Genomic DNA, 22,377 nt, shown 5'->3' with positions numbered 1-22,377 from the left:
TTGTACAATTTGTGCAACATCCCTGAACAATCAAATATGTAGAATTCGTAGCTGTATCATAAAATAAAAGCTGTTTGAGGATCATATATTGTTAATGAAAACTGAAAACTGATGGGAATTGCAAATAAAAACATTTCTCTTAATATTCTGAAAGTCAAGAGCCATGGTACAAGATAGAAAATAATTAAAGCACTGTTAAGGCCAGTCAGTAGTTAGTAAACGATGCCAAGCATGAGGTTTAAATGTTTGAAGATTATGGAAAGAGGAGAAGATTGAGGGTTTCACATTCCAATGCTGCAGAACAATAAGACAATGGTGCAATAAATTTAGATTTGGAGAAGAGGAAGAACACGTCACGAGCTGTATTCCACAAGAAATTCCATCACACCAACATTGTATTTTATGATTCTGACCACAATTCCCTACTCATCCTCCTGAACATCATAGCAATGTGCAGCAGTCAGCCATTCCATCCTTTACTGTTTCTTTGTTGTTTTACCTGTTGATTTACCTGTGAAACAACATCTTACACTTAACTGGCCCATTGCATAATAAATATGTATAAAGGCTTTCATCCCACCTCTCCCGGCCATATTCATTCATGTGTGATAGTCAGGGCCAACATTTATATCCTGAACCTAATTGCCCTGAAGACAATGGTGATGAGCAGATGTCTCAAACCACTGCAGCCCATATGGTGTGGGGACAGCCACAATATTATTCAGAAGTGAGTTCCACAATTTTGATCCAGCAACAGCGAAGCAACAATAAGATAGTTCCAAGTCAGTGTGCGTATGATGTTAGATAATCGCGTGGAGGAAGTGTTGTTCCCATGTGTCTGCTATCCTTGTGGTTTTTAAGGGATCAAGGTCCAAGTATTTGGAAGAGGCTGGCAAGGAACAGTCATTCATTTTGCAGCTGATACGCATTACTGCCAGCGTATGATAAAGATCTTTCCTTGAATAAGATATCGCTAACATGTCAAATAAAATGAACTTCAAATAATTAAAGAGGAAACAAAATATAATGAAGAATTCACTTTATATTTTACAGTTCTGAGCAAATAAGTGCCTGAGGAATAATTGTTGCTGAAGATTGACGACATCAGCATCACATCATAAAAGTACATGGGTAATCAAAGACATGTAGATAGATCTAAGAACAGCTAAAACAATGTGATGTATCCCTGGATAAATTCAAATCTGCCCAATCATAGAGAACATCTTGTTTAATGGAAATGGGTACTCCATTTTTTAGTTGGTGCGAAACATACAGTTTAGACCATCTGTAGGCCTGAAGCTGTTTCTTGCACAGGTTTTGTTTTTAATGATAATCAAATCTAATGTCCTTGACAATATTTATCTTGAGTTCAAATGCAATGCTTAGCTCAGTGACAGCAGTTTTGGTCTGAAGGCGATGGGTCGCAGTAACGTTGCATCAATGCAAAAAAGAGCTGGTTATATCATTTAATCTTCAGCATTTTTCAATCAAATTGTTTCCCTTACATAAAGCATAATCATATGAGAGTTGCTGATTTCATTACAAGCAATGCGACTCATAATAAAGTGTAACATATAAATATATTATACTAAGACATTTCACATAGGACAAATACACTGAATGATAGAAGAACTTTGAGAGTTGGCTGAATGCACAGTAGAAAAGTCAGGTTTCTGCACCACCAATAAATGTGAAGAAAGAAAGAAATGATTTAATTAGGAACCTTGAGAGGATAGCTTCTAAAACTTAAAAAGCTCTGAAACAGAATTAAAACATCAGAAATGTGAATGCACAGTTTGTTGGAATGATGTTATGACTGTGGTATGAGGAACATACTAATAATCAAGCCACACTGCTACACTGAAGGCAAAGAGCCAAAGTAGGTAACTCTTGTCTGTAGAGCCTGCTAAATCCCATGATGTTTGGGGCAAGTTTCTGGCAGATAGCACATTGGCTGACAGGAAGGAGGAAGAGAGTGGGGATAAAGAGATATTTTTCCTGGATGGCAGACAGTGACTAGTGGAGCTCTGCAGGAGCCAGTGTTGGGACCACAGCTATTCATGTTATACATTAATGACCTGGATGAAAGAACAGACAGCACTGTTGCAAAATTTGCAGATGACACAGACTTGTGGAAGGAGTGTGAGTGTTGAGGAAAAAGCAGGCTGCAAAAGGACAAGGACGAGCTAGGAAAGTGGGTGAAGAAATGGCAAATGGAAAATGTGGGAAAGTGAAAGGTTATGTACTTTGGTAGGAAGAAAGAAGCTAATTTCTAAATGGACAAAGGCTTTAGAAATCTGAAGCACAAAGGGACTCAGGAGTCCTGGTTCTGGATTCTCTTAGGATTAACATATAGGTTCAGTTGGCAATGAGGAAGTCAAAAGCAATGTTAGCACGCACTTCAAGTGGGCTTGAATACAAGAACAGAAATGTACTACTAAGGCTCTATAAGGATCTGGTTAGATGGAATTTTGAAAATTGTGAACTATTTTGGGACCCATTTAGAGTCATGGAAGTCTACGACAGGGGAATAGGCCTTTCAGCCCAACTTGCCCATGCCACCCACGTTTCACAATTTAAGATAGACCCATTTGCCTGCCTTTGGTGCAAATCCCGCCATGCCTATCCCATCTATGTACCTGTCTAAATGTTTCTTAAATAACAAAATTGTACTCACTTCCACCACTACCTTTGGTAGCCCATTCCAGACACTTACCACCCTATGTTTGAAAAAACTACCCCACTGGACGCCTATTTCTCTATCCTCTCACCTTTGTGGGATCATGTTCAAATAAAAATCGAAATCTGTTCTGGTGGGGTGGGAGATGGGCTAAACATCTGTTAAATGGTGGCTATTACTTGTGATGCAATTAAGAGTCTGTCTGGTCTGCTTGTATAATTAAGAGGTGTTAGTTCTATTGTCTTTTAAATTAGCAAATGTTAGTAAAAGTACTAGGCCTATATGCTCTAAATAACTTAAAAATCACAAAACACTAGGTTATAGTCCAACAGGTTTGTTTGAAGAAAGAGGAGTGTTCTGAAAGCCACTACTTTCAATTAAACCTATTGGACTATAACCTGGTGTTGTGTGATTTTTAACTTTGTCCACCCCAGTCCAATACTGACACCTCCACATCTTGGCTAAATAAGTTAGAAATTGTACCTGTACTTAATAAATGAATAAAAGATATTAAACATATTACTGCAGCTGGGTTGTGAGATTGGTTTACTATTTACTACATTCATGCAATTTCACCTAAGCAATGTTTTGACAGTTAGTTACTTAAAGGCATAACAGCCCAGTTAAAAGGCATTTAACAAGTACATACTAACTGGGGAAACTGTTTAGTGTCCTGTAATCTACTCAAGTCTGCAAAACGGTTAGTAAGGGCTGATTGATATTCTAAACTTTCATGGAGACATGTAGATGGGGTTGATATTGTTCTGAATACGTTACACCTATTCAGCATTAAACATGACTTATAGCAAGGGCTGATAAGGATTGAAGGTGTGGAAAAGCAGTAATAGATTGTTTTAATTTGGTCTATCTTATAATAGTAAAATATACTACAGAACTGCAGTTTTATGAATGAATGAATGAAACTGTGTTACATTAGGGACATATGAATGAATGAAACGGTAACATGGTATTCGCTTGTAAGTGGGTTAGTAAAGGAGTTATAAATTAGTAAAGATAAAGCACTAGTTAGTGGGTTAGTGAAGAGACCTATGATACCCCAGCTCACACCTTAAACCTTCTAGCTTTAGATTCCCATACCATGAGAAAATGCTGTTGACTATCTACCTTTTTTATGCCCCTCATGATTTTATGTATCTATCTAAGGTCACCCCTCGATCTCCTACGCTCCAGTGAAAGAACTCCCAGCCCATCCAACCTTTTCTTGTAATTCAAACCTTCTAGTCCAGGTAGCATCCTCGTAAATAGTTTCTGTACTCTTTGTAGTTTAACAATATCCTTTCTATACTAGGACAATCAGAACTGACCATAGTACTCCTAATGTAGCCTCACCAAGGTTTCGTACAGCTGCAACAAGATGCCCCAACTCCTCTACTCAACACTCTAACTGATGAAAGCTAGCATTCTGAAAACCTTTCTCACCACCCTGTGACTCCATTTTCAAGGAGCTATGAACCTATCCAGTTCGACCTCTTTGTTCTATAACACTCTCAAGGGCCCTACCATTGATTGTGTAAATCCTGGTTTGCCTTACCAAAATGCAAATCTTGCATTCATCTAAATTAAATTTCATCTGCCATTTCTTCACACACTGGCCCAGTTGATCAAGATCTCTGCAGTCCCAGATAGCCTTCTTCCCTGTCCACTTTACCATCAGTCTTGGTGCCATGTGCAAACTTATTAACCATATGTCATAAACTCTAAAATAAATAATAAATGACAAGTAACAGTGGAGCCAACACTGATCCCTGTGGCACACTGCTGATCACAGGCATCCAGTCTGAAAAACATACTCTACCACCACCTTCTGTCTTCTACCAGCAAGCCAATTTTGTATACAATTGGCTAGCTCTCCCAAGATCCTATGAGATTTAACTTTACTCAACAACCTACCATGCAGTACCTTGTGAAAGACCTTGTTAACATCCATGTAGACAATATCTACCACACTGCCCTCATCTACCTCCTTGGTTGCCTTATCTGTGGAACTTGTTGCTGCAGAGGGCTGTGGCACCCAAATCATTGAATATATTTTAAGCAGAAATAGTTAGGTTCTTATCTTAAATAGTTAAGATTCCCTTAACCCTTAAGGGAATCAAGGGTTATGGGGAGAAGGCAGGAGAATAGGGCTGAGAAACATATCAGCCATGACTGGATATGGAACATAGAGAATGTAGGGAAATAAATAGTGAGATCTTGAAAAATGTCCATTTTATACAGGTGGTGGTGCTGGACGTCTTAAAATGCATAAAGGTGGATAAATCCCCAGGACCTGATCAGGTGTACCCTCGAACTCTGTGGGAAGCAAGGGAAGTGATTGCTGAGATATTTGTATCATCAATACCCATAGGTGAAGTGTGAGAAGACTAGAAACTGGCTAACATGGTGACACTATTTAAGAAAGGTGGTAAGGAGAAGCCAGGGAACTACAGACTGGTGAGCCTGACCTCAGTGGTGGGCAAGTTGTTGGAGAGGATCATGAAGGACAGGATTTACATGTATTTGGAAAGGCAAGGACAGATTAGCAATAGTCAACATGGCTTTGTTATGGGAAATTGTGTCTCACTAACTTGACTGAGTTTTTTGAAGAAATAATGCAGAGGATTGATGAAGGCAGAGTGGTGCACATGATCTATATGGACTTCAGTAAGGTGTTCGACAAGGTTCCTCATGGCAGACTCGTTAGCAAGGTTCAATCACATGGAATACAGGGAGAACTAGCCATTTGAATACAGAACTGGCTTTAAGGTAGAAGAGTGTAGGTTTGCTCGTTGAGCTGTAGGTTTGATATCCAGACGTTTCATTACCTGGCTAGGTATCATCAGTGGCGACCTCCAAGTGAAGCGAAACTGTTGTCTCTTGCTTTCTATTTATATCTTTCTCCTGGATGGGGGTCCTGGGGTTTTGTGGTGATGTGATTCCCTGTTCGTTTTCTGAAGGGTTGATAGATGGCATTTAGATCTATGTGTTTGTTTATGGCGTTGTGGTTGGAATGCCAGGCCTCTAGGAATTCTCTGGCATGTCTTTGCTTAGCCTGTCCCAGGATAGATGTGCTGTCCCAGTCGAAATGGTGTTTTTTTTCATCCATGTGTAGGGCTACGAGGGAGAGAGGGTTGTGTCTTTTTGTGGCTAGCTGGTGTTCCTGAATCCTGGTGGCTAACTTTCTTCCTGTTTGTCCTACGTAGTGTTTGTGGCAGTCCTTGCATGGAATTTTGTAGATGACGTTAGTTTTGTCCATGGGTTGTACTGGGTTTTTTAAGTTTGTTAGTTTTTATTTGAGAGTGTTGGTGGGTTTGTGTGCTACTAGGATTCTGAGGGGTCTTAGTAGTCTGACTGTCATTTCTGAAACTTCTTTGATGTACGGTAAGGTGGTTAGGATTTCTGGCTGTGTTTGGTCTGCTTGTTGTGGTTTGTTCTTGAAGAATCTGTGCACTGTATTTTTTGAGTATCCGTTCTTCTTGAATACGGTGTATAGGTGGTTCTCCTCTGTTTTCCGAAGTTCGTCTGTGCTGTAGTGTGTGGTGGCTTGTTGGAATAGTGTCCTGATACAGCTTTAAGGTAGAAGACAGTGGGTGGTGCTGGAAGGCTGCTTTCAGACTGGAGGCCTGTGACAAGTGGTGTGCAACAACGATCATTGCTGGTCCACCACTTTTCATCATTTATATAAACGATTTGGATGTGAACGTAAGAGGTATGCTGAGTAAGTTTGCAGATGACACCAAAATTGAAGGTGTAGTGGACAACGAAGAAAGTTATCTCAGAGTACAATGGGAATTTGATCAGATCGGCCAATGGGCCGAGGAGTGGCAGATGGAGTTTAATTTAGATAAATGTGAGGTGCTGCATTTTGGAAAGGAAAGCTGTGCAGGACTTACACACTAAATAGTAAGATCTTGGGGAGTGCTGCTGAACAAAGAGACCTTGGAGTGCAGCTTCATAATTCCTTGAAAATGGAGTTACAGGTAGATAGGATAGTGAGGAAAGCATTTGATATGCTTGCCTTTATTGGTCAGTGCACTATTGCAATACTGCGTGCAATTCCGGTCTCCCTGCTATAGGAAGGATGTTGTGAAACTTGAAAGGGTTCGGAAAAGACTTACAAGGATATTGCCAGGGTTGGAGGGTTTGAGTCTTAGAGGAAGGCTGAATAAGCTAGGGCTACATTTCCTGGAGCGTCAGATGCTGACGGGTAATATTATAGTGGTTGATAAAATCATGATGGGTAAGGATACAATAAATAGACAAGGTCTTTTCCCAGGGTTGGGTGAGTCCAAAACTAGATGGCATAGGTTTAAGGTGAGTGGGTAAAGATACAAAAGGAATCTAAAGAGCAACTTTTACATGCAGAGGGTGGTATGTATATGGAATGAGCTGCCAGAGGAAGTGGTGGAGGCTGGTACAATTATAACATTTAAAAGGCATCTGGATAGGAAGGGTTTAGAGGGATATGTGCCAAATTCTGACAAATGGGTTGAGATTTTTATTCATCTCCTTGGTAATTTACTGGTCACTTTATTCATTCAAACTTGTTGATTCAATTACCAAAAAAGCCAACTGTTTCTCTTTCGTACTACGATTCAGAGTAAAAAAATAAAGTTTACCAGGCTTGCTTAACGAGTTCAAAATAATGCATTTATCAGGAACAAAAGTTAGTCTTAAACTAAGTGACAAACATTGGTTAACACCCAAGTTATGATAAGCAATTAAACTCTCTTTCTTTAATCCCACACATACAGGTGCATACACATACATACACACCTCATAAAAATATCTCTACAGAGATACTGTTATTGAAAAAAATAAGGCAAAAGCAACAAAAAAAAAGCCTGGGCAAAGGACAGAATACTATGGCTTAACACACCTACAGGCTTTACTGTTGACAAAACTGAATTGCTGTCAGACACTCACTTCTGACTGCAATCAACTTGGAGTTGAATGTTTGGAGATTGGTCACAGTCCACTTCCTCTTGACTTTACCAGGCAAACTGAAACACCAGTATTTGGAAACTTTATGAGATTTCTAGGAATTTCTATGAGAAACAAAATTTCAGGAGAGAGTCTTGCAAATTCTGGTCTGTCTTGTTTACATTTGCACCTGGGCAACAATTAGCATAGAGAGCCCTTGGTGCTTTCAACGCCAAGTTTTCTAACAATATGCCAATAAACCCTCAACTCCTTGAAAGGTTTGCTTGCTTTTGTTTCTCCAAAGTCATTTGACTTCTGGTAAACAGCAGGTAAATTACAGCACTCAATAAACTACAAGCTTCAATTTTAAGAATTCACATGGTTTAAAAAAAATTTATTCATCAATTTTTTCCAGATCGTCCCTAAATATAAATATGTATTCCGAACAATGGCAAGACCACAGTATGCAAATTGGGAAACATAGATGGGAAATTAAGGAACACCATGAAGTGACTTTTGTGCAATGTACTTTCACTTCAAATTGTTGGGTAGTTCAAAGGAATTGAGTGTCAAAAACAACTTAGAATGATCAGGAATATATTGTGTAACTGAATTAGATTCTAATCATCTGTATACATGAGATCAGAAACCAAAGGTAATTCTCCTACAAAATAAATGTTTTTTAATTTATACATTATCTACCCATGATTCATTCACTCATTTCAACAAATGCAAACTATATCTTTACCAATCTAGTGTGCCAAAAATTAGGGACAACTCATTGGTCTCAGATGCTATGTGCACTATACACAAATGTGCTACCAGACTTGAAAGCCCTCTGGTTAGCACTATTTTAAATGTAACCCTCTTGCTGCTAATGCAGACAAGGTAATTGCAGGCTATATGACAAGTTCAGAGGAAAGGTGGAATGATTCAGTTTACAGATATTTGGCACAATGTTATTTACTGTTGTAAACAACTTTAAAAATAATTCTACACGACAAGCATAGCTTAAAATGTACGTTCTCTTGACTCTGCTCTGTAAAAGGTATCTCAAACATTTTACACCGTATATATTACATATTAGAAGAATTTGAAACACAAGCAGCATTAATGCAAAATATCCTCAGACGGTTGGTTGCCTAGCAAAACATTAATGCCTTAAAATTAATGGGAACAGCAGGAGAGATTATCATGGCAATCAAAGATTACTGAAATTTTAAACAGCATTGGATAACCAATCTAATAATTATGACCATTTATTGTGAGATTCATAAACTCCAACTGCGATAATTTCTTCATTCTAGTTTTGCACAAAATGTTTCAACAAAAGACTACACCTCAAACACTGTGCAATTCTGTACACATTGTTTGTTTGAAATGCCTGTTCCAAATATAAAAAAAATCCACAGAAATAAAAAGTAGCTGTAGTAACTCCATAATATACAATTCAATAGACTGAATTTATATTTTGCATAGGTCAAGGTGTATTAATTTAGGATTCATGTTAGCATATCATCTTGGGAAGGTAACCACAAAATACACTTAATAGTTCAAATTCAGTAGCAATGCAATGCTTTTCGATTTTAATCTATAACAAATTTTGTATTAATTGTTCACATATCTGCTTTTAATGTTGTAAACGTGGTGGAATACCAAGCCCGGTGTTTGCAATTTTCTGTATATAGTTGCAGGCAGGTGGGCTACTGGATAACTTATTAGACTCTGGCTACCACTATTTAAACTTATTTTATCTCAGCTTAAATGTAACGATCAGAAGTTCTTCATTTTCAAAAGAAGTACAGTAAGTGCATTTCTCTATGTATTTGTGTACCCCAGCATATACAGGATTCTACTCCAATCCTGAAGTTCTAGCCGATCAGTAAACTAATCAGAGTTCTGCCTGGTTGGAGTCCAAACTCCATCTGCTGGCCTCAGATCACTAGCCAGCCAACATCATTGTCATTGGTTTCAAACTGGCTGCAATACTCTACAACTACCATGAAGCCAACTTCCTTAAGGACAAGCCACTGACTTGCCTTCAGAGTTAGCTTTTATTGTCTGTAATGTGGGTGGAAAATAACTTTCAAATCTAGTAGCAATTATCATTAGTTGGGGGATGGCCATAAGAATATGTGCAGAAAAATATAAGACCTTAAGTTAAGTGGTAAATTGGTTAAGAAAATCATTTGCACAGATCAAAGCATAGGAAGCAGTCAGAAATTGATTTTGTAGAAACTTTCAGTTATAAAGGTTAAAATTTATAAACAGTATGTTTGCATGCAACTATTTAATTGTAATGTATATGAGTTGTATAAAGTACTCCTTTTAGACCATTATGAAGCAGTGACAAAGTGTATGCTCGTGACATTTTAAAACACAACTTTTCAGAATGAAAATACAAATATGAAGAAACAAAAAGATAAAAACACAACAATCATGGTATACTAATTGACATAAATACAAAATACTTTTTGTTCTTTTGTGGCAGGAGTTTAGCAGGATAGTTTTTACATTTTCATGTTAACTAATTGTTAAATAATTGTCATATTTTTATTTGATAATCACAGATTGATTGAAAGTTTGGCTCCGAACTTGCGTGTCATATAATTAGCAATGGCTTTGGTCTTTTATTGGATATAATTCACAACCTAAAACACAAGAACTAAATATGAAGAATGGGGACAGGGGGAGGGGATGTACAAAACAGATTGGTTTTACTTCAAAAGGTAATTCAACTATATTTAGCAAATCTCCTATTTACTGTAGCCACGAACAATATTGACTGCTCACAATAGCCCCTGCTCACAATAAAACTAGATTCGTACAAGAATGATTTTCCTATTTAAATAAATTATTTCCAGTTCTCATCTAAGTTATGTCAAAATCCTTTAGGTTGGGAAAAGTGCAGATAATTTAAATGAACTGAGAGAAAAAAAATCAGCTTAAAACTTTGACACTTTCAATTTGAGACTAAATGTTGAATCCTCGAGAGAGGAGTCACTTTGCAAACTCCATATGCTTTAAATTAAACAATGAACAGTTGAATATGCATGGAATCTAAGTTGCGCATAATCAACTTAGTATCTATCATCTGATTTATAATAAGTATCTATATCACAATAAAATATTAAATACATTTTATTGTTTTTCTTCTATATGCTGGAGGATTCCTAAAAAAATTAAAATATCATAACAGATTGCATAGGTTTTTTTTAATTAACCTGTTCAGACATATTATGACAGAATTTCAGGGCAGGTGGGACTTGAATCCAGACCCCCAACTCAGAGAAGGGACACCACCATTGTGCCACATGAATAGTCAAATTACCATTGTAGGCTGGTACCTTAACACTTAAGATTTATAACACTTAACACTTATAATTGAAACAGTTAAGGTGTTTTCAAATGGTTTCTATAGAAGGTATTTTATCGTATTTTCAAAAGTATTTGAAGAATTAGCTCTTATGCACAGAAAGATGAGTGTACTTTAAAACTTTACTTTCTATGATGTATCTTACTTTGTATCTTGGCTTCCATATATTTCCTTTGAAAATGGTAGCAATTTTATTGATTGATAGCTATTGATTGATATACTTAAACTGAAAATGAAATGCAAATGTTTAGCTTGGGTCTTCATTTGTTGCTGCAGGAGATGGATTATATCTGCAATTGCTCAATCCTCTGGCTTACTATGATCCTATAAAAATGTTTAATACTGTCCATACATTCTAACTTCAAAATAAAGATGTTTTCTTCATCTGTTTTAACACAATTCATTCATGCAAATTGGGTCATTTTTTTTTCTCCTTAAAAAACAAGATGTCTTATGGTTGCACATATTTTGCTAATTTCTGACAATTATTTCCGAATTTTGCAAAACAAGGAGTCATTTGCATTAATAACGAAAAAGTGAAAGAAAAATGATATAATCCTTCCTTTTTCATATTATGCAAACAATGAGATAGTAACTTTGATGCATGTCGAAAAGTAAAAGTGAGTTCAAAATTTTGAATGGAAAGTAACTGAAATGCAAGGAACAAAACAGGCATAACAATGGAATTCGGATCTTCCATTTTTAATGAGCTGTGCCAGAAATCAGAGATGTTCCTGTTAAAAAGTACTGTTCATGGAGAACGTCGAAAAAAAGCAGTCACCTTGGATTTTACCTGCTGATACCTGGTTTTAAAGGAAGCACAGTTTTGCGAGTATGAAGTTGCCTAAATTTCAAAATAATCACAAGGACACAAGAAAGTATCACTTAAAAGCAAATATAAATGCGATTAGAAGCTCTTTATAGCTTGTTCAAAATGTTCCAGTATTCTGAAAGGGTTAATATTGTTGTACAAAGGCAGTCATTAAGGTGACTCTTTGAAGGTTTGCTCAGTAGCAGCACTTAAGAAGTACAGCTAAATCATTTGATCGGCATGACATCACAGGAGAGAAGGCTAAATGATTTGGACCACTGCAAATGATTAGGGAACCACATGCATACTTTCCCCAGGTCACACTGGCACCAATGTACGACTATGGTATGTATAGCAAAAAAAAAGCTGCAACAGACCGAAACCCAAAAGGGACATCCAAACCCACATCTTGCTGTGGTTGGCTTGTAATGCATATGCCTCAGAAGGAAGCACAACCTACTATACATTGTTTATACAAAAGATTCCTTTTGATCGGAGCGACGGCAAAACCACAGGCTGTGCTCGTCCCCAAAACAAAATGTTTTTAACTTCTAGTTTTTGCAATGCTTGGCGCCAAGCTGAGAACAGTAAACAATAAACAAAGGGTTAGGAATGACAAATTGCTTTTTATAGTTGAACAAGTGATGACATAGTACAGTACATGATCCGTTTTTGCAGTAAGGAATTTGACTTGCACTCAGGTGAAACATTTAATATATGCTACATTTTCCCATTAACAATTAGAAGTTGAGGATTTTTTTCCCCCCAAAATAAAATTCTGCAATTAACAGCTTCTTGTACACCTTCCCCAAGTTGTCCCCAAGAGAAATATTTAACACTGCTTTTGTAACAAGATAATCAGGTACAATGGATAAAAACATAGAACAAAATAAAATTGGATTTACTCTGCAAGTGGATAAATGCTAACCTGATTCAAAGCTACAGATGCAAATTTAATCAGTACTCTGCAAGTTCAGAGCTGGTGCATCAAGCCCATCAGTGTCGAAAACGAAGTTCCACCCTCACATTGCGCACCAGAGGTAATTTGTGAGATACAGCTGCCTCTAAAAGTTAAATTACACTAAATGGAGCATGAATTAGATCAGAGATTTGCAACCATTTGGTCAGTATTACAGCCACGGTACTTTTAAATACATTAATGACCTGGACTTAGGCATATAGAGGGCATAATTCCAACGTTCAAAATGATACAAAAGTTAGAATGGTAAACACTAAGGACAGCAGTAACAGTTCAGCAGGGCATAAACTAGTTGGCAAACAAAATCTAACAGAAGCTAAAATGCAAAGTGAAACAATTTGATGAGAATAAAGAGGGGCAACATGAAATAAATTGTACAATTTTAAAGGCTGTCCAAAGACTGGGGAAGGGATATTTGTACATAGATCAGTAAAGGTGGCAGGGCAAGTTGAGAAGGTCGTTAAAAAAAACTTTGGCCTTTTTAATGAGACTTGGAGTACCAAAACAAACAAGTTTTATGAACCTTTCGAAAAAATTGGTCAGATCTCCTCTGCACAGTTGTGTTCAATTCTAGAAAACACACTAAGAATGAAATGAAAATCTTGCAATGGGTGCCAGAGAGATTCACAGAAGGGCTTCAGGAATGAGAAAACTCAGTAATGAAGAGAAAATGGAGATGTTGGAGCTGTTCTCCTTAGAGTAGAGAAGATAAGAGGAGATTTGATAGACATGTTCAAAATTATGACTGATTTCAAAAGAGTAAATGAATGAAAACCCTATCCAATGAATACCGAATCCACGGAAGGGCCAGAAACCAGATTACACACAATTAAGGTGATTGGCAAAGAATCAAAACTGACAATTGGAAGCTTTATTTTTACACAGAAAATTGTTGTAATCTGAAATATAATGCCTGAAAAGGTGCTGTAAGCAGATTAAATAGTAACATTCACAAGAAGATCTGGAAAATACATAAAGGCAAGAAGAAACTCTGGGTTTTGATCAAAGTCAGTTTTATCAAAGAGCTGACATAACCATGATGGTCCAAATAGCCTTTCTGAGCTGCTCCTTTTTATGAATATCAAGTACTGCATCGAATTTAGATGGTTGTGACAAAACATTGCAAATTTATTTGTGCTTAGAAGGGCTACCAGCTACGATTTGTGTCTCAACAGTGAGCTCCCTTCATTAAACACACAGTTCATTTTTATTCTTGAAACGGATCAGCAGCCTAATACAGATTTGTGATATGAAGGTCATCGATATCTTTGAATCTGTTTCAATAGACAGCTTTGTTGTATTGTTTGGAGTAAGTGCAGTCTCAGCTCACTATTGTCTTTGTGTCAGAAAGTTCTGAGTTCAATCTCAATTCTGGATATTCAAATACATAACCCTGGCTGACATATCAGAGCAGTACTGATGGAGCACTGCACTGTTGAAGGAGCTAATATTTTGATGAAATATTAAATTGAGATCTTACCCACAACTCTCAGATTCATATAAAAGATCTCATTGCAATTTTGCTGTGCATAAATAAGCTGTATTTTCCTACAATAGAATAGTGATTACATTTCAAAAGTGTTTAATTAGCTGTAAAGCAATTTGAAGTCAGAAACTTCAGAAAGGTACAGTACAAGCTCTTTTTCTCTTTCTACTTGTAGTTCAGAGCAGTTCTCAAAAGGCTTGGGCAGCAGATCATAGAACTTGGTGAATAGCGAAGTTAATCGATAACCTCTTTCTCAGGAATGTGTGCCCAAGTTATGAGAAATAATGCTCGTTTCAAGATGTCATATTTTAAAATAAATATTTTTGAAGTCAAGTAAATCATAACAATTTACTGTTAGGATGTTAAGTGCACTACTAATTCTATTACTTTTCTGTTTGTACCTGTATTTACCAGTTTATACAACATTCATGGAAATTATTGATAATACAGCTTTATGGTTTACTCATATTCATGTATACATAAAATGTTTGGTCTCGGGGGAAATATGGACTTGGCAATAGAACTGGCTGCAGAAATGGTCCTTTTTGTTGAGCATGGAATAAAGTTTATGGAGAGCATCTGAACCACATCAAATTGTAGTCATTCTGGAGCTTCGAACGGTATACCATTAAGATCCAGTATTCTCTTTCTAAAATTTGAGGTAATATAAAACACAAAGTTCACTGGTACCTCCTTGTCAGAATCCCCTCTTTCTCTATAACTTTCCACACGCTACTAGATGTCAGAAAGATCTCATGATGTGAATCTTCAGTGCTTATGTGGAAGTGGAATCTGTCCAGTTCCTTGCATATGAGAATATGACAGATACAATCTCTGACTATAGACTGCGATTAGAGTCTTTTCAAACTTCAGATCTTCCCAAGTGGGGAGGCCAAGCATGTTTTGTTTCAAAAGTTGCAATGAACGCCACAAGAGGATGTGGAGAGGTAGAATGCAGATCTGGAACACAGTGACCCAGAATGCCAGAGTATAAAGAGTTGATGTAATATGCAATTATGAAATTTGGTGCCGTGTTCACAAAGATTCTATATTTAGATAGGGCTCTTTTGAAGCCAACAAAAAGTACAACACTGACAAAAACCAAGCTAATTTACCACTATATATAGCATTGGCTGATTGAATACCAAATAATTCTTAAATTATTTTGGGAAAAGAAATTTGTTGAGTTGAGAATGCAAATCACACAAATGTAATGCTGATCAATATGTGCAATATAACTTTTCACTGGTTAAAAAGTGTTATTGTCCTCTGATTAACTCAATACAAACCTGGAAATATATAAATGATTATTTATTAAATTATGCAGTTATAAAATGCTGCAGCCATGAAACTTGTTCGCACATTCGCTACTTTGACACCAAGCAGTTTTCAAATCTGCAAGGGGATGGTTAGTCAGGTTCAAATTAGCTATTTAAAGCAAAACTTTCAGCAATTTCTTATTCACACCTAAAACTTTTGTTTTTGGTTCTCAATATTTATTTTTTTTAAAAGAAAACAACATTTTCCTTTTACATTCTTCTTTGCTTCTCTAATCTAGTTATCAGGGTTGCCACAATGTATTGGCTCAGTTATCAAAAAACTACTTATTTAAAAATAAAAATCCTTTCATGCTGCTTTGCTGTTGTGTTATTTGGTTAAAAATGATAAATAAATTAAAATAATACATTAAAATGACTAAAAAGAATCAGACCATAAACAATGAACTGTCCTTTAAATATCCCGCTTGATTCAGATATGTATTTTTCTAACCAACCTGTTCAGAGATGTTATTGCACACCCCTGGAGCAGGTGGGACTTGAACCCAGACCCTCCCCATCGAGGGATAGAGATGCTACCACCGCACCAAAGAGGACCTAGATTAATTTAAATAATGTGAAGGATGTTATAATATACAACTGACAGCAATGACGATTAAAGAGAACCATATCTGTTACTTTTTTCAATGAATAATATAATGATTCTTTGATATACATTTTGAGAATAATGACAATTTCAGGAGTGAATGCCAGTTCTATTTAAAATACACAAAATATTCATCATGTTCCATTGCTCTGAATGTAAACCTATCTCAGTTACAATAATTGAATAAGGTTATTTACACATGTCTCATATTTACTGGAGATTTTCTTAACTTTACTGAAGATTTTACCCTGAAAGCAGACTCCCAATGAACCTTTTTGCATAATTTATTACCTTTTTAATCAAAAGATGTTCAATGAAGGTATTTGTGCCATTTTTCCAATGCTGTACAGTGCATTAAAGCTACACAATTATTCTAGCAAGACTTCAAGAAGAGGAAAAAATGGAAGTGACAACAGTAATAAAACAAATGATCACGTCTTCAGTTATATTAAGAAACTATCCTAACTTCCGTTTCAGACACTCAAACTGCATTAGTTTGAGGAAGGAATGGATATCTTGGAGACAAATACTATTCAATAAAGCTTGTTTAATCTCCTAATGCTTAAATGTGTAATCATCACTGTTCCAGACTCTCTGAAATTAGATAGGAGGTATTTTATTTGAACTGAAAAAGATTTATTTTGTAAATTTTGCAGTAAATTGCAAAAGCAAACTCAGATCCTAAAGGCCAATGTCGATTTTCTGTACTGGATTGTTTTAATTTACATTTTTGGCATCATTTAGACTATAAGAAATTAGCAGCCAAGTTTTTTTTAAAAGTAGAAATCAAATATACAAAGACCATATTGAAGTTATACTGTATAAGCCCAGGTTCATGGCAGAGGCAAAGGCTAATTAAGTTTTCTCCTAATCACAGTTCAAAAAGCTGTACAGGCATTGGCAGTGAACCCTATATGCTACTTGAAAAAAATGTAGCCTAAACGTACTGTGGCTTGGAAAGGAACTCGAAAGAATTACCTGGGGACCTCACTTCCCTCAAAATATAGCGCCACTAATACTCTCCAGATCTGCTGGCCCCTTTTCTAACTGTGTCAAGAAAATGTTTACGTTCAGGATGGGTTCATCTGAAAGGTCAAAGAAATTTAGGAGTCTTAAGATCCAACGACAATACACTAAAATCTCTGCCTCAAAAATGGACGAACAAAAAAAAAGTTAAAAATCATTTACTTGCTAAGATCAATGGAAAAATTATTTCCACTGCATTTCAATTGCTACCAGCTTGTAATTTTATAAAATCACCATCACTGTGGCAAAAGAACCATGTTTCATCTGCACTTCAAAGGCCTGAACAGTTTGAAGAAAAAAGCGTGCTTACGTGCTTACAATGCATTAAAAACCTTGATGAAAATAATGGGGACTATCTAGTGCAATTATTTGTGATTTCATCTAACAGACATTTGGCTACTAAATCAAAATACATTTGCAAAACAGAAGTAAACAAGGCATAAAAATAGTCAAAGGCATAACACAGAACTGAGGGGGCTTATCCCAAATAAGATATAATTCAAACAAATTCAGCTTTTGAATGGACAGCATGGCCACTTCATGAAATTTATTACCACTTTTTGGAGGATTGAAATGCGTTCCAATTGGAGTCACTCCTCCATCCTCTCCTACCCAATTCTTACTAAAATAATATTACCCTCTAGGACCATATTTTCATCTAATCTTTAAAAATATCGACTTTTCACACTAACAGTACGAGCAAAGGTCCATTTACCACTATTTCTGATGTTAGTTGTCTTTAAACACACTGGTTCAAGCAGAGCATTTTCTGTGGTTTCCAAGTAAAACATGAAAGAAACCAATGGCCTGCCTACAACTGTCCAGACTTGGATATCCTTATCTGATGATAATTTCACCGATTACTAAATTGGTGGCCATAAAATTCAATAAAATACCTAAGTAATATCAAAAAGAACAAAGTTTGAAACTGCAATTCATTACTTTATGAACTGAATAAAGAACATTTAAAAAGTAAAACTCAATGAACAGGCTTTTGAAAAATTCGAGACAATTTTGACGCTTACATTCAAACTTTTGGAATATTCTTATGTTGACAAGGCAGAAGTATTATGTAAATAGAATTCCATTTTTTAACTAGTCAATATAGCTAATGACCAAAATGTATGAACTTTAAAAAGCCTCCAGTCGTCTTACATATACACAGACTCAGGGTGAACATTGGACAAAATTTCTAAATGGATAGAAATATTACAAATACCAACTGTGCTATTCCTAGAATGAACAGTATCGTCCCTTATTAAAATGGGAATAATGTAGATGCTGCCAAAGGAAATCTAAGGCCTGACAAAAATAAGCTGTGTTTGGATATTTATGAACAAATCAATATCCTGAATTTATCAACAGTATTCAGCAATTAACACCAAAACACTAGTCTGTGCAAATAATATAGAATTTAGCAAAATGAATGAATCTGTTTCAATTAAAAAGTCACTAAACCACACATACCAATAAAATAATTTATTAGCAAATATAAGTTGAAAGCGTTCCATTATAAATCAGTGAAATATAAGTCACTCTTAATGAATTATGTAAAAACTTGCATTAAAAAATTCTGTTAGACTCCCATGTTGCAATACATATCACAGTAAGGTAAAGGCTTTTTCTTAAAAGATATGACAATGTACCTAATTTGTATTACATGCTTCCACTTATCTGCTGGTTACGTGCCATCCATGTAGTGGGCTGGCATTCTTGTAGCATTCATGGGGAAAAGACCAAACAGACTGGCGCCTGGCGTCTGGCATCTCCATGAGAAAGAAACGGCTGAATGACAATGGATGTCATCTAGTCATACTGCTTGCAGCAGCATGTATTGGCATGTGAAACTGTACAGACACTGTTTTGCCCAGACACCTCCTAGCTAAAGTCCAGTGCAAGACATATAATTACAACTGCAATTTCTAAACAATTAAAATTTCATATCCAGTTTGAGAAAGAAAAATGGAGCCTTCCCCTCCTCCCTAAATGAGCTCCTTTCGTTTCCATGCCTGAAGTAATTTTAGTCCCTCAGCAGATTTCAAAACAATAAACTCTTTCCTTAACCCTACTTAACTAAAAACATTTAGCAAAAGCAACTTGAGATGCTGCAGTGCATACAAGTCTCGAGTGAATGAAACACAATTTGTACAAATATGGGAGAAAATTAAGTTGAAGCATAAAATTGCCAGGAATTTTGTAATAAATAGTTACATCCTCGGCTTAAGAAATACTGCTCTTATTTTCGGGTGAGAGAGGAAGGAAAGCTTCTGTATTCAGTTGTTCAGGAGGAGAAAGAGTATTTGAATTCCTAGCTTCTTTCCCTCAAGCCCTTTTCATCACCAATCTATTCAAATACTTACTCATTGTAAGTCTTGACCAAAACTTTGGCATTGTTTGTTACTTGTTGAATTATTTTTGATGAAAATGATGCATGAAAATTAATAAAACATGCAATGAATATTGAAAACATCAAAATGTTAGCACAGTGACTGAACCAAATTATTCTAACTTGACTAGGCTTATTTTTAAACTCTAAGATACCAAATCAAATGAATTTCTTTAAAATTTAAAGATCGTTTTGGTGAGGATTGTAAGTTCTATGCTAAATAGGAAATGTTACATTAAATAATTTACATTCGCAAATTCATAAGGATTTTTAAGAAAAGTTATTTTGCTGCCAATTTCTGAATCAAGCAAGTGTGGTAACATATTCACTAAAAGTAATTGATTTGTATTTGCTCTGATTGTGTGTATGGGATACCTCCATTTATTGATGGACTGTCTGTTCTTCCAATGAAATTTACCCCAAATGTCACTTTAAATAGCTGTAAAGGAGGCTATTTGTTGCAGTATAGGTGAATCGTTCACCCTTAATTTCCCAACTCTGTGTTGCTACCTTAATCTGGTACTCTCACACATGCTCTAATGTGCTTAGCATCATGTGCATAAAACATATTATTGTGGAACTGGCAGTGACATATTTATAAGTAATGGAAGTTACTCACAACATTTCACTTAAAATAAAGAACTCCAATTGCTCAGTTTTACATTTTTTCAAAATAAAAGACAGGCAGGGGTAATGAATAATTCAGTTACTGAATTGCATCATGTGTTTGAGTAATTTACACTTGACATTTTAAAATTCGCTCATATTAAACATTCACAGAAAGTTTCTTTTCTGGGAGTGTCACATTTTCAGGCTAAAGGGACTAATGCAAGTTAAACAGGAAATATTTAAATATGCGAAAGAGAGGGCTTTGCAATTTGAGTACTGTTACACTTTTATAGACAAGACAATAATTATAGAGACACTAATGAAAGCAGAGTATAGTAATTACTAAAATACCTGCAGCCATATATATACACCAATATAAATGTTAGAGTTCACAACGACTTACTGCTAAATTATTAGAAACTGTCCTTAGTCAAGTTGCAAGGAGTCCTGCAACAGAGTAAACAATGTGATATTTCTTCATTGCTGAAAAGAAAGACTCAAAACCAAAATATTTTGTGATGAATGAAATTTGTAAAATTTTAATTAATTGCCATAATAATATAAAACAAGACTAAAACAAAAGGTATTGCGTATGAGCTGAAATACAATATTCATAATGGTAAAATCAATTCTTGTATTGCAATTTGCTACAAACCCAACCCATTGCAAGACTGTATTTCACACTATCAAAGGTCTGCAGAGATTGTGGAATAACCATGTTTTCCCTTGCACTACTACAATAACCATAATTCTTCCTTCTCACTTTTATTGCAAAACACAGATTTATTTTAAAAAGAGCAAAGACTTGAACTGTAGCATTCATAAGTGTTAGCTTTATATTAACTGGTGATTCATAGTTTTAAAGTAAAATTCAATTATAAACATCATTTACAATCACAGAAAAAAGGCAAATTGCAGTTTTTTAGGCAAAGTTCATGTCTTGATGAGTCTACCCAGGCAAATGTAGTCAAAACTGCAAATAAGACAGTGAAGATTTTATTCCAGAGTACAAATTCAGGAACAAACTGAAATGATCAAATGAACGACATAATTACACTGTTTCCTAGTATTTCCATTCTGCATGGGAAGTTGGAAATTATGTTTAAATAAAATTACTAAACTTTTCCTATCAACTTTGTGATGAGAACAATGGATCATGATTCAGAAATGCTTGAACAGTAAAAAGATTTTGAGAGAAATGGATGAAAAATATGAAAGAAGATAACATAATAGGTGTGGAGAAAATAATTTGTAGCCTCAAAAATACAGCCATAAAATTATCTTCCATTTCTTAATTGCCTGCTGCAGATGAATCAGCCACCACATAACAACTCAAAATCACAGAGTACGGTCCTGAAATCTAATTACATATTATCTGAAGATTTGATAAAATATATTCCAAATAGTTTCCAAAGAATTGTTGAAGGTCACTTCCTAGAGAATACAGTAAGTTCATAGAATAATTTGTTTAGGATTTAATCTTGCATAGCTGTTGGTGCCATTATTGTTCATGTTTCAACATCATATTAGCTCTACAAATAAAACTTAATAAATGGACACAATACCCTACATTACATTTCAAAAAGGCTCATTCCATGACCTTTACTGTGACATCTGGCATAGCACAGGCAAAAGAAATATCAATTTCTTTAAAATGTCATTAGCACAATCCCCATTAAAGTCAATTTGAAAATATAAAACAATAACAAGGGATGATCCTCAATTTCCTTTTATTTTTCTCATCTTGCTTTTCTTTTCTAAAGGGGCCTTTCTGTTTCAGCAAATGTGAATTACAACAAGGAATAATTACTTTATAATAGTTACGAAATCTGATGATTTGAAGGAGCTGAGTTAGTTACAATAATTTACCCAGGACTTTCCACAATTGCAACTGAAGGTCGGATAACTTCAATCTCACTGGTGCTAAATGCTGAATTTAAATTGACTTAAGCCAAATATTCTAGATTTTAGCTCAATATCCAGAGTCTTAAGTAAATAATAAACATTACACTTAAGCTAAAATGCAACGATGTAGGCAGATGTGGCAGTCACATTTCACAAATCACAAATGATTGACATTTTTTTCCATGAGAAGAAAGTGAAGATTGCAGATGCTGGAGATCAAAGTAGAAAAGCGTGGCATTGGAAAAGCACAGCATGTAAGGCAGCATTCGAGGA

General features: G+C 35.7%; 1 protein-coding gene across 3 annotated transcripts in view; it reads right to left on the bottom strand.

Moving 5' to 3' along the window:
• taf3 (TAF3 RNA polymerase II, TATA box binding protein (TBP)-associated facto) overlaps positions 1 to 22,377 on the bottom strand; it is a 184,869-nt gene that overhangs the window by 65,356 nt on the left and 97,136 nt on the right. The window contains exon 1 of one of the 3 annotated variants that reach the window (XM_060842638.1): positions 18,851 to 19,053. The exons of the other annotated variants lie outside the window; for them this stretch is intronic. The gene's annotated coding sequence lies outside the window, so the exon portion shown is untranslated. Of the gene's footprint in view, positions 1 to 18,850; positions 19,054 to 22,377 lie in introns of those variants that run through there. 3 annotated transcript variants of the gene reach the window in all.

This window comes from Hemiscyllium ocellatum, chromosome 23 (genome assembly GCF_020745735.1).
Source record: "Hemiscyllium ocellatum isolate sHemOce1 chromosome 23, sHemOce1.pat.X.cur, whole genome shotgun sequence".
NCBI lineage: Eukaryota > Metazoa > Chordata > Chondrichthyes > Orectolobiformes > Hemiscylliidae > Hemiscyllium > Hemiscyllium ocellatum.
The sequence above is the reverse complement of the archived record's forward strand: the minus strand, read 5'-3'. Positions and strand labels throughout refer to the sequence as shown.